Here is a 6,021-nt window from a genome sequence, read left to right on the forward strand (position 1 = left end):
GCCTACTTACTTCATGTTAGATATGGATGTTGTCAGCACAACTGATCACAGAATTAGTTTTTCCTTGGAATAGCATTCAGCTGCACATAGGATTATTGGCACCACTTAGGAACATAACCTCTTACTCTATTCCAGACTGGCATCTGCAAATAATTTCAATTTCACAGAGGTGAGATTGAAGTGTGCTAAACTCTTCAAAGAAGTGTGCTAATTGATGGATTTGGTTTAAACTGGTATGTTGTGTTCATCAATTTATAGTAGAAATTTGGACCTGGATTTTCCAATAGATCATCCACTTTCATAGTTGGTGAATCCACTGTGAAAAGTCACTGAACAGCTGGTTAATATTCTCTGAACACTTCTTTGTAAGTGGTGTGGCTGAGGTTCTGTTTGTTTGATGGCTTATGTGCATTATGGTGTATTATATTCTTGCAGTTGAATGTCAGAAAGATTGCATTTGGCAGGATTTCTGTCTCAAAATTGCATCAATAATGCAAACTTAGTAAAATCCTCAACCAGCTTTATTAATTCAGTTTTCAGACCATTTATTCTTTGGTCTTCATACAAAGCTGATGGGTGTGATGAATTACTTGAATGCTGGATTAACTTTTGTATTTATAGATTAAAATAATTATGCAAATATATGGTGTTCCTTTCTTCTTTTTTTTTAATAGTGAATTCACACGTATTTTCATTCCAGCCACTACTACTGTTTCTCAAAGTGTTTGGCTGTGCCTTGCATTTGGTACCTCAGTACATTGATTGCTGTGTAAGAAAAATAACCATTCACAAACTGCTGCTTGAACATTTGAACCTGATATCCCTCCCCCATTCTGGACAAAAATAAACAAAGCTAAGCTTTTAACGTGTTATAGCAGAATGCTAATCCATAACGGTTTAAAGAAAGCTCAACCGATCACGACAGCAAAGATAAACTGTTGAGCAGATTAAGGGCAGAAAGCAATTCTGTTGAACTAAACCAGTTATGTAAGCTGGCCTACAACTGCAGCATTTCTCCAGAAATTATGTGAAAGTTCTCTTGCTGCTGCTGCTGCTGTCTTCCAGAAAGGCAGGCAGTAAAGGTTTGGGAGCTGTGTTATAATGACATTCTTGCATGTGTATGCATATGTATGTGTTTAAAATCATAGAATAGGATTGGAAAGGACCTTAAGATCATCTAGTTCCAACTCCCTACCATGGGCAGGGACTTCTTCCACTAGACCAGACTGCTCAAGGCCCCGTCCAGCCTGGCCTTGAACACTGCCAGGGATGGGGCATTCACAACTTCCTTGGGCAATGCATTCCAGTGCCTCATCACTTACAGTAAATAAATTCTTCCTTATATCCCATCTAAACTTCCCCTGTATAAGTTTTAACCCATTACCCCTTGTCCTGTCACTACAGTCCCTGATGAAGAGTCCCTCCCCAGCATCATTGTAGGCCCCCTTCAGATACTGGAAGGCTGCTATGAGGTCTCCACGCAGCCTTCTCTTCTCCAGGCTGAACAGCCCCAACTTTCTCAGCCTCTCTTCATACGGGAGGTGCTCCAGTCCCCTGATCATCCTCGTGGCCCTCCTCTGGACTTGCTCCAACAGCTCCATTTACTTCTAAAGTTGAAGACACCACAAGTGGGGTTTCTGTGTGCTTAAACCACCACCATAGAAGTAGGGCTAAGGTACTAACATAAACCAGAAGAAAGAATAGGGAAACACGGCATTAATGCTACAAAGTTGTTCTTAAGTTCCTTCAAGGTGATTCTCATTCACTAACAAATGGGATCCCCAGGCTTCACCAGGGATAATTCCAGCCCTAGACTTGAATCTTTTTTCCTGACAGACCTTATTTTAAAATAGCAAAACATTTAAACAAGATTTAAGAGGAAAAAAGTCACATTTCTGTCCTACAAATAGACATGGAATGGAAATACTTACATACCTTCATGGAGTTTGAAACAAGGCTGATGCCTTTTTGCCTACAAAGCCTAATTCAAAATATCCTGAAATAAACCATTGACTTTCCATGGTTCCATATTGATTTGATCCCTGCTGAGGAAGGGCAAGCATTGTGTAAGAAGAGAAGGATTTCATTTCTGTCTCTGCAATATTAAAAAGGCTTCTGTGTTTTTGTTGCCAGTCACAGCCATGGCCAGCAGCACCACACCGCTTCCTGCTGTTGCTTTGTCGTCAGGGTCATGGGGAGAATCCCACACTGTCCAGCATGGATGGTGCTGTACTGCCAGAACACCTCACTGTTTCATTCCGCTTATGATAACCCATTGTTTACATTCTGACTGTATTCCCTGCCCACAGTGGTAAATCAGAAATACGGGTCTTTCCTGCCCTGGGGAATCTAGAGCATAGATCTACCCTGGGGGAATCTGCCTGAGCCATGCTTTCAGAGACTCATTTCTCTTTTGAATATGTTTTAATCTTCAGTCAGGAATGAAACATCTCTGCTTCGTGCCATGCATGTGGATCTCTCAGTTGCTGTGGGCAATCACCAGTACACAGCTGTGCCCAACAGCCAGGTTCACCTTGTCCCGTTGTGCTCCATGCCCTCCAAGCTATTCTGGAGAGCAGTCTCAGACACCTGCAACCTACAAGGCCAACAGTGATGACTAGGAAGAGGCTTGTGTAACACTGAAGAGGTCTGCTGCTGTTTGTTGTTTACTTGTGCTTTAACTAAAGCTTTTTTTTTTTTCTCTTACAAAACCTACAACCTGAGGACTTTGCTGTCACCATCCTAGCTAGCTAGGCCGTGGCAGATAAACCTCAGGTGTAAAGGGTGGGGCCAGTTCCGCACACGCTGCGCCTCACCTAAAAAATCCATTGCGCAGGCTGGAAGGGTTTACTCACACTTGCAAAGCCCTGTAGCGACAGGCGAGGGTCGAAACGGCAGGTGACAAGGTGCACCGGAAGCTGCAGACCCAACCTTGCCTGCGGGCGGTTCAGGCCTTTGGTCACTCAAGCTTGATCTAGGAGATGACAGTCTCGTGCGGAATCTTCCTGATTGCCTATGCAGCTTTTCTCTAATCAGTTTTGCCTGTTCACTTGCCCTTAGTCATCGTGCTTGTAGTGAGTGTGGGTAATGCCCTTCCCAAATCTTCGTTGGTGAAGCCAAGCCATCAACTAAAGCATTACAGATCTGTATCTCATCAAGGTTGTTTCCTGCACAACACTGTTTTTCCTCTGAAGGTGTGATCATAAATCCTGCTTGAGAACCTTAAAGGGATAAAGTAGCAAAAATGGTAGGAACTCACTCTTCTGCTTAATTTCCTGCTTTGTCTTCTGCTTAGGTACTCTGAGATACGTGATGGTGAGGAGATGGTTCTTCCTGCGAAGCATTCCAGAGATGAGGGTTCTGGTTCACACTCACTCCCTCGAGAGTACATCTGTGCTCCATTAGTCCTGGTGCACTGGATGATTGCGGAAGTCATGGTGACCTAGAAGTCATGGTGACCCCATGGAAGTCATGGGGTGTCCAGAGATGCAGCAAGCCTAGATCTACTTGTAAATACTAGCCCTCATCCCAGCAGTCTGCATCATTTGGATGAGTGCACTGGATGAGTGGATGAGTGCACTGGGCAGCCCATGTGTATGAACACTTACTAGGCTCCTTCTGGATAAAACTGCCCTCCTACACTGCAGTTCAGTGGTGTTTGGTGCTCCCAGCTCCCTTCTGGTGCCAGTGAGAGCAGCACAGGCTCAGAAGAGGAGCACTGAGAAATGCCTGTGCTCTTGGAGGTCATTGCTGGGCTCCATCCCAGCTTCTGCTTGCGCAAATATGACGGGCACAATAAAGAGTGGGAGAGTCCGCATTGCACAACCGTGATGTTACACCAAAGGTACGTGCAGCTGTGACTACTCGGAAGGAGAAAGGGGGTTGCTCTAGTACCAGAAAGTTCTGTCTGTGTCACCATGCGGGAAATCATTTACATGCTGCTGGCCTCTCCAGTGCTCCTGAGGAGCTGTGTTGTTCAGATGCCAAAGAGGGAAGCCAGACTGTGTTATTTCCTTTCTCTCTACGTGACAGCTTCTGAGCTGCGGTGAATCTGCATCATATCAACACAGGGAACAAATAAACCTTGAATTAAACAGATAAAAATACTCCTTCTCACTGGTATCCAGCCCTTTACCTGCGTATCTCATCCACAAGCTCTGTGTCCTTTCCTGGACTGTTCAGGATACACTGTTCTCTGCCACAGGGCAACAGCTTTGAACTCTGAGGTTGGCTGGCTGATATGCTGATAGAAATAAATGCAAAAGCCAGCTGGGAACACTGGCCTGTGGATCATCTCACCATACCTGCATGTTTCTACCTAGCTGCTAAGGTAGATTGCCCACCACTGGGCTTCCCTTGCCATGGAGTGGTCCTTTCCCTCCGTCTCTCCTCTTCTGCCCTCAAACCCAAGGCTACTGGACGTACTGCTAGCATGCACGAGCTCTTCCTAATGCTCCAAGGTGACCTAGATTGCACAGCTGGTTTTTGGCAGATGCAAGCATTTTTGGCTTCTCTTTACTGAACAGCAAGGCAAGGCTGTATTTTGCCACTCCATGAGGACATGCAGATGCCTTGCAGGTACGGCTGCTGCAAGGTGCTGTGGTGAGAAGCTGCCTCACTGCTCCTGACCCCAGGCACCCTGTGGAGAGCTGTGTGCTGCCACAGCAATAGCACAGCATCATTCAAGCCACTTAACTCAGCCTTAAGATATTTTGGTGGGGACTGAGTGGGTTGATGCTAAATATTGTATTCCTTTATAGTTCTTAAAAGGGCAATTTGCATGAATGGTTCCAGTGGAGCTATGGAGAAGCTCTCCCAAGAGATCTGAAAAGCTGCAGGAAATGTTGGGGATTGGGACCCTGTGAATTTAGAGCCACTGCTCCCAGAGGTGCTTGCTGAGCAAAGCTACCTAAGTAGAGGAAGGAACAACTTCCATCTTTTTTGGTAGTGCTGATACTGATTCAGCATGAAGCCCATGTGCATGACCAGGTCAGTCAGCTGGGGTAAACTGCTGCTTTAGCAACCTCCCTTTGTATTAGGCACTGTGCAAGAAGGGGAAGTCTGCAGTGGGATTTTCCTCTCTCATGTTGCTTTGGGGAAGCTATAGTCTCCTGTCCTTCCTTGAGTCAAAAGTACCTTATCAGTTGTTACCCCCACCACAGGTGTCTGGGATGCCAAAATATTCTGAGCCAGAAGTTACTTTATTCCACTTGAGGGGTGAGGAAGATGACGAGATTGTAGCTCTATGGTATTCTCTGCATTGGTCCCCCATGCCCTTAGAAAATGTCCATAAAGCAATGTTTCAGAATACTAATAAGAAAAAAATAATCTAGAGCTGTCAAATCTGCTTGCAGAAAGAAGTGGCAAGGTAGAGAATTATTTCTGGAAGAAAGCTTCTCTTTTCCCTCCTTTTTGCAATGAAGAGACAATCCCCCAGAAGGTTTCAGCTGCTCCCCTTGAAAGCTGTGGATCAGAAATGCTCATTAGTGAGGATGTCAGTGCAATCGGGCTGTTTTAATAAGGTGTGTAGGCTGGATCTGCAACAGAGGGAGTGGAAAGGAGGGAGGGGAAGGAAAAGAGGTTTTAAAAACATCTGCAGTCAACAATCCAACAGCTCAACCTGTTGGATTACATGTACATCATGTCTCGCTGTAGTCGCAGTATGGTCTAAATTGTCTTAACAAAAATACACAGTGTACTGATAGATAATACAGAAAAGAATCACACACTGAAAAACATTACTGGGCAAGAGCATTGAACAAGAAAGGGATTTGATTGCCTGTGTTGAAAAATCAGGTTTAACCGAGAAACCATCTGCAGTTTCTGCATGTTCTCTTGCTGTGGTTTTGTGTCCTCTGTTAGATAAGGTGGAAACATTTAAGAAAATGGATAATACTTGAGTGGAATATATACCCCACAAGCACACAAATCTTCCCAGACAGGAGACTGACTTCCAGTTTTGACCACCCAGTGCTCCCAGGGGAAACCATTTTCAACATTTCCTCATTGATATTTGCAGCA

The sequence above is a fragment of the Psittacula echo genome (genome assembly GCF_963264785.1).
Source record: "Psittacula echo genome assembly, chromosome: 5".
NCBI lineage: Eukaryota > Metazoa > Chordata > Aves > Psittaciformes > Psittacidae > Psittacula > Psittacula echo.